This window comes from Octopus sinensis, linkage group LG24 (assembly GCF_006345805.1).
Source record: "Octopus sinensis linkage group LG24, ASM634580v1, whole genome shotgun sequence".
NCBI lineage: Eukaryota > Metazoa > Mollusca > Cephalopoda > Octopoda > Octopodidae > Octopus > Octopus sinensis.
This window is the reverse complement of record NC_043020.1, coordinates 8087291-8098963: the sequence shown is the minus strand read 5'-3', so window position 1 is coordinate 8098963 and position 11673 is coordinate 8087291. Positions and strand designations below refer to the sequence as shown.

At 38.5% G+C, this 11673-nt stretch overlaps 1 long non-coding RNA gene across 1 annotated transcript in view; it reads left to right on the top strand.

Moving 5' to 3' along the window:
* LOC118767788 overlaps positions 1–10444 on the top strand; it is a 16491-nt gene extending 6047 nt beyond the window's left edge. Inside the window, exon 3 of the long non-coding RNA XR_005003704.1 lies at positions 10434–10444. This is a non-coding gene — a long non-coding RNA (uncharacterized LOC118767788). The remainder of the gene's footprint in view (positions 1–10433) is intronic.
* Positions 10445–11673: the final 1229 nt, after the last annotated feature.

Here is an 11673-nt window from a genome sequence, read left to right as displayed (position 1 = left end):
GGTAGTTTTCCGACAATATTTTTTTGTTTGCAATTTGTTACCTAGTTTTAATTAATTGACCTAATTTTATATTGCAACATCAATGTACATGTATGTATGTACATATTGATTTTTTTTTCCCAATCAATTTCTGTTACCTGTTTAAGAATTATACTTTATAATCAGGTGAGAGGGTTTCATGCACAAGTTCGATTTGAAAATCCAGTCGGTTTTCTATTTAATAAATTTACCTTATGGATATTGGGGTAATATATTTTGGGGGCTTACCTGGGGTTAAACAACAACAGAGGATAAATAGATGATAGGTGGACAGAATTAACTCTAAGGGGCAATTAAAAGAAGAAAGAAGAAGATAAAGAAGAAGAGAGCAAAATATTCTCCCATGGTTGGATAACTGTTGTTTTCAGCTTAGAGACGGGGGTTGTTAGGGTTTCACAGAACAAGTCTGCTCTCTACTCTTCGGTAAAAACTGAATGACAGCAAATGATGAAGGGGTTTAAAACAAATGTGTGTGTGGTGTGTGTGTGTGAGAGAGAGAGAGAGGGAGGGGAGAGTGTGTGTGTGTTTGGTGGTGTTTATCTCTTAAAACTCCACTTTCATATGCCACAGTAATTCACGTATTAATTGATTAGAAAAGAAAGAGGGATGATGTATATAAGAGTAATTAATTAGTAAGATGATGACGACAATAATAATAATAATAACAATAATGAACATAATAATGATGAAGATGATGATGATGATGCTCAGGCAAGAGGTGTCATATGATGGAATGCGGGAGAAACGTGTATATCTCTCAGAAATCAGAATCTGTTTCTGCGTGAAGTGTTAAAAAACATAAATAACAAGAAAACTGACATCAACAATACAACAAAAATAAAAATACAAACACAAACATAACCACATACAAATTCATGTTGTAGAAATAATTTAATCCTAATTTCTTCAATTACCTTTTCTCTACCTTCTTTTATATTTAATTTAATTTATTTTTAAGGTTTTACAAAAACAGAAGGTAAGGCATGGCCAGTCTTACATTAAGCTGGTTATAACACCCAAATAGGTAAGATGTGACAAGTCTTAGATTTGTCTTAGGTAGAATATGTCTAGTCTTATATGAGCTGATAGAAAGAGCTGGATATGAAAAATGTGACTAGTCTTAGTGAGATCTGAATAGTTAAGATCTGCCCAGTTTTAGATAAACAGAGTAAAATCTGAATAAGATATGACTAGTCTTAAATAAGCCGATAGTGAGACCTTGGGACCTGAATATGTACGATATGACTAGTCTTAGTAAAAGCTGAATAGGTAAGATCTTACTCGTCTTAGATGAATTGACAGTAAGATTTGAATGGGTATGATATAACTAACCTTAAGTTGATAGCAAGACCCTAAGACTTGAGAAGTTACTATAATGACCAGTCTCAGTAAGATCTGAATAGGTAAAATCTGACTAGTCTTTAAAAATTAGCTGACAGTAAAATCTGAATAGATAAGATATGATTAATCTCAAATTAGCTAAATAGATATGATATGACGGGTCTTAAATTAATCAAAGTAAGACTTGAATGTAAATTAAAAGACTTAAGATTTCCAGTTTAAAACAATAATGACAATAAGAAGAAGAAGAAAAGGAAGAAGTTGAAGAAGAAGAATATTAAGAGAATTTCTTCTTACATGGACATTTTAACACTTAGAGTCAGTCAGCAGCTGAACGATAATTAGATCGGATGATATTGCAGAAGTTTTTCTTTTGAATGACACAGTTCAACGAAGGAGATCAGTTCTAAACCAAGAGGGTGAAACAACAATCTACTCTACACCACACACGGTACTAATAACTGTTCGGTACTGTACTGAACCGGTGCAAAGCTCCGGTAATAATGAACACAGAATGTAGCTTTGATAAGGTAAACTCTAGAGCCAGGAGGGGAGGTTTGACAATACCAGTAGTCACAGCAGTGGAAAGAGCAGTAGTGGCAGTGGTGGTAGAGCAGAAGTGCACAAACTGATAATGAAAGTTTTGAAATAGTTCAAATTGGGAAACAAGTCTGAGTGAGGGAGTGACTGGAGAATATGGGGGGTGAGTGTGAATGTATGCATAAAATAATAGTATATATTATTTTTGTGAGCGCATTTTAAATATATATAAAATTTATATAGTGTGTGTGTGTGTGTGTGAGGAGAGAGAGAAAGAGAGAGGTGAGTTTGTGGTGTGTATATAGTTTTTGATTTTTGGCCTATTATTTTTCCTGAAATAAATTTTTAGTCAATGCTGACCAACAACAACAACAGACAGCAACAATAATAATGATAATAATGAAATTTAAGATACTTGTGCAAGTAAAACAAAAACAAAAAATACTGCAAAAACAAGGATGGGTCAGGTGAAGGTTTTAAAAAAAACCCACCAGAGTTTGAATACAGAGAACAACTATAACTAAAAAAATGTTTGTTCAAATACTGAAAATGAAACACACTTTATCCGTTACATATATATATATACATACATATGAGTGTGTGTGTTTATGTATGCATGTATTTAGTTATCTACTTGTCTGTCTGTCTGTCTCTCTCTCTCTCAATGTATATATATATATAGGGACATGGGTGTATATGAGTGTGTGTGTGAGTGCGTGTGTGCAACTGTATAAACATGCACAAGTTTTACACAGTGTGTATACTGAGAATAATAAAGAAGAAATACAGAATACAAAAACACAAAAAAAAAACGAGCAAAATTGCTGCCTAAAAACTTTGCAACTTCAGTGCATGTGTGTGTGCGTGCGTGCGTGTGTGTGTGTGTTATGTTAGCATATACATAAAACTGGAAATAAAATCTTTCACAACGACAAAGCAAACATCATTGGGTAAAAAAGATGAATCAGCAAAGAACTCAATACATATGAGGAAGTGCAAAAAATATATTCAACAATTATGGCTGAAGGAATAACAGAGAGAAACAGGATGGAAACTGGGAGTGAATTACACGATATGAGTCAGTGGTTGTGATGGTGGTAGTTGGGTAATTCAACACAAAAATTGTGTGCACTGATGTGTGTGGAAAAGGGCGCCAGATATGATATTTTCATTGGTCAATCAGGCTTTTTGTTTGCTTGTTCCGGTTTGGTTTGGCCTAGCTACCACATGGATAGTGACAACTCTAAAGAGTAATCCAGACTGTTGTTATGGTTTACAGATTCTTTTGTTTTATTTTTTTAGCACTGATCTTTATACATACATGTATATACATACATACAACATATATATATATATATATATATATTAATATATATATATATATATACACTTTGATTCTATTACACCCTGGAAAAAATTATATGTATGTATATATATATATATATATATATATATATATATATATATATATATATACTTCGATTCTATTAGACCCTGAAAAAAATTACATATATATATATATATATAGATAGATATGTATTAGAAGGTGAGGATTGTTGAGGGAAAATGAGAGAGAAAGCTGAATCTCGAAGATAAATAGATGTGTGTATGTATATGTGTATATCTCTATCTATCTATCTATATATATATATATATATATATATATATATATATAAATATATTCGAAAGAGAGATGGGGGAAGGGGGGAAGGAAAAGATACACAAGCTAATAAAAAGATAGGTAGTTATATAGGTAAATGGTCATGAAGAAAGGCATGTAGATAGACAGCAGATCAGGAAAATAAGTGTGTATGCATATGTTTGTGAGTGCATATACATATATATATATATATGTGTGTGTGTATGTGTGTGTGTGTATTGGAAACGCTGGGACTGAGTTGTTATGAGAGGAAGAATACTGAGATTTCTTCCCCACAAAAATTCTTCAGAGGAAAGAAGAAAAAAAATAACGAACAGAAAAACAAAAAAGTAAAAAATCAAGGTAACTGAACAGAGGTGAACTGTAAAGGAAAGCGCAAGCAACCCTCTTGTAGATCAGGTCTTGAAGTTGAAGGGCATGGGAAGGAAAGTAACATGGCTTATATATATGTGTGTATATATGTGTATACATAGCTATCTGTGTACTTAAGGGTATTGATCGCCATAGTGGTGGTGGTAGTGGTGGTGACTGTAGTTGTAGTAATGAAGGGTGGTGGTAGTGATGGAAGTAACAGTAGCAGTAGTGGTGGTGATGAGAGTGGTGGTGGTGGTGGTAGTGATGGTGGTGGTGGTAGTGGTGGTGGTGAGAGTGGTGGTGGTAGTGGTGGTGGTGGTGGTAGTGGTGGTGGTGAGAGTGGTGGTGGTGGTGGTGGTAGTGATGGTGGTGGTGGTAGTGGTGGTGGTGAGAGTGGTGGTGGTGGTGTGTTAGTGATGGTGGTGGTGATAGTGATGGTGGTGGTGGTAGTGGTGGTGGTGGTAGTGATGGTGGTGGTGGTAGTGGTGGTGGTGAGAGTGGTGGTGGTGGTGGTAGTGATGGTGGTGGTGGTAGTGGTGGTGGTGAGAGTGGTGGTGGTGGTGGTAGTGATGGTGGTGGTGGTAGTGGTGGTGGTGAGAGTGGTGGTGGTGGTGGTGAGAGTGGTAGTATTGGTGATGGGAATAATGAATGGCAGTACAGATGGTGCAACCACCGTGGCCGTGGCAGCAGAGATAGAAACATTAGCAGTTGAAATGATGACGGTGATGACGATGATGATGATATTCATTTATTCTTGTCATTGTCGCAAAGACAATGAAAATACAAAACATTTAAACACTAAAGTAAAGACATACGAAACACAATATACTTCTAATGAAAGCATGCAGTTAGTGTGTGTGTGTGTGTGCATGCAAGAGAGTGTGTGTGTGTGTGCGTGCAAGAGTGTGTGTGTGTGCGTGCAAGAGAGTGTGTGTGTGTGCGTGCAAGAGAGTAACTGTGTGTGTGTGCAAGAGAGTGTGTGTGTGTGCATGCAAGAGAGTGTGTGTGTATGCGTGCAAGAGTGTGTGTGTGTGTGCGTGCAAGAGAGTGTGTGTGTGCGTGCAAGAGAATGTGTGTGTGTGTGTGTACAAGAGAGTGTGTGTGTGTGTGCGTGCAAGAGTGTGTGCGTGCAAGAGTGTGTGCGTGTGTGCGTTCAAGAGAGTGTGTGTGTGTGTGCGTGCAAGAGAGTGTGTGTGTGTGCGTGCAAGAGAGTGTGTGTGTGTGCGTGCGTGCAAGAGAGTGTGTGTGTGTGCGTGCAAGAGAGTGTGTGTGTGTGTGCGTGCAAGAGAGTGTGTGTGTGTGCGTGCAAGAGAGTGTGTGTGTGTGTGCGTGCAAGAGAGTGGTGTGTGTGTGTGTGTAATATAAGTGGCAGCCATTAATCATAGTCGTTGCTGGTGTCATGTTCGTGGCACTCACCCATGAATTGTAGTTGTGGTCATCGTTAGTATCATGTAAATGGCACAGGTGCTGGTGGCACATAAAAGCTCCCGTTATACCCTGGGAGTGGTTGGTGTTAGGAGGGGCATCCAGCTGTAGAAGCCATGCCAGTCAAACCGCCTAACCCATGCCAACATGGCGAGCAGACATTAAATGATGATGGTGATGATGATGAATATGATAATAGTCAATATAAATGGTAGTTGGTTGGTTGGTTGGTAGATTTTTCCAGTCACACTTTAAATCATATAGTGAAAGGAGGAGAGAGAGAGAGAGAGAGAGAGACTAAAAGAGAGATACAGAACAAGTTGAGGTAAGAGGTGCAGGATGAGGGCACATACTAGGCTTGGTGCAGGCAATGAGTGAAAAAACACTATACACACAGTGTATATGATAAAGAATCACAGAGGAGGAGGAGGAAATGAGAGAGCAGTTATGGAAAGGTGTTAAACAAATGAAAAATTTTTTTTATTTAATTTTATTTTAAGGTAAGAAATATTCCTCTTTTAGTATTCATTTCATTATGTTGTATAAGCACCAAGAAATCTGATAAAAATTGATCATATACACTATTCTATATATCTATACATCCATATAGATTAAGCATACCTATTTCTTTATTACCCACAAGGGGCTAAACATAGAGGGGACAAACAAGGACAGACATAGGTATTAAGTCAATAACATCGACCCCAGTGCGGAACTGGTACTTAATTTATCGACCCCGAAAGGATGAAAGGCAAAGTCAACCTTTATAGATTAAGCATACCATAAACTACACTGGCACAACATGGGAACGCACACACACACAGTGGTCTGGCAGAAACGTTAGCACGCCGGGCGAAATGCTTAGCGGTATTTCGTCTGCGTTACGTTGTGAGTTCAAATTCCGCCGAGGTCGACTTTGCCTTTCATCCTTTCGAGGTCGATAAATTAAGTACCAGTTATGCACTGGGGTCGATGTAATCGACTTAATACCTATGTCTGTCCTTGTTTGTCCCCTCCGTTTTAGCCCCTTGTGGGTAATAAAGAAATAGGTATACACATCATCTCATCTTAAATCTAGAAACGTATCTCTAACCTATTACCCCTTTGTACAATTCATCACACCCTAACACACCACACAAACACACTGCACATAGGGAGCCCTCTTCAACAAGATGCACAACCTACACATCAAACCACACAGAAACCAAAACTAATTTCATGAGCTTCTCACTTCGCACCCCGCCTTCTCTCCCTTGCTATTCTTCTCCACCTTCTTTTTCACTTTCTCTCCTACTTTTCCTAACCAATTCTCATTCTCTCATTACTCTTTCCCTGATTTCATCTCATTACAACCCAGATTGTGCCTCCACTTCCAGCCATCCTACTCCACCACTAGTTTTCATCCTACCTGAGATTTCCTATGTGAACAGAGGTCTTCTCTCTTTCTCCTGACTCTCAACTCACTTTTCCATTCTTTTTCCTTCCCCATGACAAAGGGTGCCACCCAATACACTAGATTGTCTTCTGTTTCTTCCTTTGGTGTATTCGGCTTCATTGTACACATCTTTGGTTGTTACTTTTTGCTTTATATTTCTACACTTTTTAAACACAAGCTTTTACTTGTCTCTGTAGTATTTTTTGTTCAGTAGCTCCCTCTTTGCTTTTTTTACTCACTTATCTGTGAGTATGCACACACACACACACCACACACATGTATATATATATATATATATATATATAATAATATATATATATATATATATATATATATATATATATTTATATACTTTATTTTAAGCAGCAGAAAATTCAACAAAATCTGTTACTCTGAGTTTCTCGTTGCCGTTCATCAGACAGATATATGCATATATATATATATGCATATATATAATATATATATATATATATTATATATGCATATATATATATATATGCATATATATATATATATATAATAATATATATATATATATATAATATATATATATATATGCATATATATATATATATATATATCTATATATATATATATGCATATATATATATATATATTGTGTGTGTGTGTGTATATGTATGTATGCATGAACACACATGTAAATGCCCATACACACTAACACCATTTGTATGTTTTTATTTATAGCTTAAAAGCCATACCTATATATTACAGTATGTACACCCACACTCCTATACAATTACATAATGAATGTGTCGTACCAAACAAATGCTGTCCTTTAGAATACAACAATGATAAAGTGGCCTTTTTGTCTTGCATGTCCGTGGACAATCAACATAAGTTAATATTATGGAGAGAGAGAGAGAGAGAGAGAGAGAGAGAGAGAGAAACGTTGTGGAGAGACAGAGAGAAGGGATAGTCTACATTTGGAGCAAATGAAGAATAGAACTGCAATAAATGGTCTGTTTTGTTCTGTCATGTACCAAAGAATGTCCTTAATAACCACCCCATCACTGCCACTGCCACAAGTGCATTACTACGTTTTGCAATTCCGAGACATTAACATTCCAATTCCATATTGCAACCACACACACACACACACACACACACATATGCACACAAATTACAAAGTGAAACAAAGACAGCACCTCTATGTGGTTTCACAGAGTTTCAGAAATAACAGCCGAATCTCCGGAAATCTCCACAAAGAGTATCATTTGCTGAAGAGCATCCCCAAATTTCTAACCCTAACCCCTAACCCTAACAGACACAATAGTAATGGCTGGAAACCTATAGATCATAGGTGTGTCTCAAGTAGGATTAAACTGGGACTATGCTGCTGCTGCAGCAGCAGCAGCAGCAGCAGCACACACACACACACACACACACACACACACACACACACACACTAGGCATACACTTTGTGTAATAGTCACTCCTTTACTGTTATAACACATCTGGTATCAAAACAGGTCTCAAATATCATAGTTAACTCTTTCTACTTCTTGCGTTGACCTAATAATGTTGAGTGTGAATGTATCCTGCCTTGATTTCTTTTCTCTTCTCTCACTCACAAACTAATCTTTTCATACACTCTCTCTTTCTCTCTACACACATACATATGTACATATACAGGGTGGGCCAAAAATCACACACAAAATAAATTCAATAAGCTTTAGACTTGTCAGACATGCTTCAATTTTTCTCAAATGGAATGAAATAAATGAAATACCAATAAACACACAGGTACTTGAATGTGACGAACAAACTGAATAATAAGAATACAGTACAAATAAACTGTCCAACTGATACCAGCATCGAAAGCAGACATTAAACAACAACGCCGATGAATATGATGATTATATATTGTTTTGATTGAAGCACTCCGTCGGTTACGACGATGAGGGTTCCGGTTGATCCGAATCAACGGAACAGCCTGCTCATGAAATTAACGTGTAAGTGGCTGAGCACTCCACAGACACGTGCACCCTTAACGTAGTTCTCGGGGATATTCACCGTGACACAGAGAGTGACAAGGCCGGCCCCTTGAAATACAGGTACAACAGAAACAGGAAGTAAGAGTGAGAGAAAGTTGTGGTGAAAGAGTACAGCAGGGATCACCACCATCCCCTGCCGGAGCCTCGTGGAGCTTTAGGTGTTTTCGCTCAATAAACACTCACAACACCCGGTCTGGGAATCGAAACCGCGATCCTATGACCGCGAGTCCGCTGCCCTAACCACTGGGCCATTGCGCCTCCACCTGATTATATATATAGGGCGCAGGAGTGGCTGCGTGGTAAGTAGCTTGTCTACCAACCACATGGTACCGGGTTCAGTCCCACTGCGTGGCACCTTGGGCAAGTGTCTTCTACTATAGCCTCGGGCCAACCAAAGCCTTGTGAGTGGATTTGGTAGACGGAAACTGAAAGAAGCCCGTCGTATATATGTATATATATATATATATATATGCGTGTGTGTGTTTGTGTGTCTGTGTTTGTCCCCCTAGCATTGCTTGACAACTGATGCTAGTGTGTTTATGTCCCCGTTAGTTAGCGGTTCGGCAAAAGAGACCGATAGAATAAGTACTGGGCTTACAAAAGAATAAGTCCCGGGGTCGATTAGCTCGACTAAAAGGCGGTGCTCCAGCATGGCCGCAGTCAAATGACTGAAACAAGTAAAAGAGTAAAAAGAGTAAAAGAGTATAGTGGGGAGGAGACCCCTTTGGAGACCCATGAATGACCATGGGATTGCATCTAGAAAGTTATCCTACGAGGCACAAGTCCGGGCAAGGTTGTTTGTGGAAGGCCAACAGTCGCTCATGCATACCAGCATCCTCGCTCCACACCACTGATGTTGTCCAAGGGAAAGGCAAAGGCCATGATACAGCTTGGCACAAGTGATGTCACAACTCATTTCTACAGCTGAGTGAACTGGAGCAACATGAAATAAAGTGTCTTGCTCAAGAACACAACACGCAGCCTGGTCCAGGAATCAAACTCACAACCTCACGATTGCAAGCTTGACACTCTAACCACTGAGCCATGCGCCTTCATTGATATATATATATATATATATATATACATATATATATATATGTATAGGAAACATCCTGATAAAATAAATTTGTAAAGATTCATGTTACACAATTTTATATATTTCCCAGATAGATACTATTACATAATAAATACTACTTCATCATCATCATCATCATCATCATCATCGTTTAGCGTCCGTTTTCCATGCTAGCATGGGTTGGACGGTTCTACTGGGGTCTGTGAAGCCAGAAGGCTTCATCAGGCCCAGTCAAATCTGGCAGTGTTTCTACGGCTGGATGCCCTTCCTAACGCCCACCACAGTGTACTTATCTATCTACCAATCTTTAGTGAAGTACACACCATATCTTTCTGCCTGCACAAAACACTCCCCTAGAGACACATCTTCCCCCGCAATAGATATACACGCAAATTAACAAAAAAAAATATCAAGCTTATCATCTGTCCCGTCAGGAGACCAGGAGTAAGTGAGCAATGATTAGGTCGAACTAAAACGATGATGAGGGCTCTTGTAGCAGCAATAGCAACTGTCACACTGTTAGTGTGTGTAGAGTTTGTTTACACACAGATAATTGTTGAAATAAACACGACTGTGACTACAGTTCCCTTCTTATATGTTATCAGCTAGTTGTGCGTATGTTCGTATGTATGTATGTATGTAGAGTCAATTCAATTAAACAAACAATAAAATTTACAATAACAGACAAGAGGACATGCACAAGGAATGTATTAGTTTGATGTTCGATAGAGAGTCTTTGACATTTTGAGCATAGCTCTTCATCGGAAAAGAGAAAGGGCAAAGTCCACAGAAGGAATATATAAATATATATATACAGGGTACGGTGAATAAACTGTTGTCTAAATTACGCAAAAATGAAAATACACTGACATCTCATTTTAACAGATATATTTACCAAAATTGCACAAAAATATCTTGAAATACTAAGGAGCAAATTTATTCAATAAAATCACCGTTGGCTTCAACCACGACCTCCAAACGACTTTGGAATCTTCTGGACAGTCTCCTTGCTTAAGCTGGTGAATGCTGCCATAATCCTTGTCTTCAGTTCATCTTCAGTGTTACAAAGAGTTTTGTTAGTCTTTTGCTCAACTGCGCCCCACCCATAATAATCAAGGGGGTTGCAGTCTGGGGAGTTAGGTGGCCAGAGGTTAGGGGTGATGTGGTTGCAGAAATCATATGACAGCCATAACTGGGTCTTCCTGCTTGTGTGACATGATGCAGAATCCTGTTGCCAGACACAGGGTCTTCCAGCAGACACCCTGTTGATTCAGGGCAGCACTGCCTTCTCCAGGCACTTGATGTAGGCTTCCATATTAAGTCTGAGGTCGTGTGGGTAAATGAATGGAAGCAAAATGTTGCCATCACTAGGGATCACTCCAAACACTATGATGTTGACTGGATGTTTGATTTTTATCAATCTCAGTACATGGTCTCAGATTGCACTGTCCTCACCCAAACACTCTGAAATGTTTGTGTTGGAGCTTCTGGCATGAGTGCCAAGCATGTTGTTTCCAAATTTCAGGCAGAGTGAATTGTATCATTGTGCTGTTCTTCTCACGGATGGTGCCCAACTGACCCTACTATACTGTGAGTTGACAAAATCAAAAACACACAATGCACATATGCATGAAATTAAAACTATAAAGTTGTGACAATTTACCCATCACACCCTGTGCTTGGCTTAGATTTTCCTTTGGGGCTGGCCAGGTCGGAGCAATCTCAAGATTAATCAACCGAAATTGCGAGGATGATCCGGTTCTTGACTGAAGATTGAAGGCTTCGAATG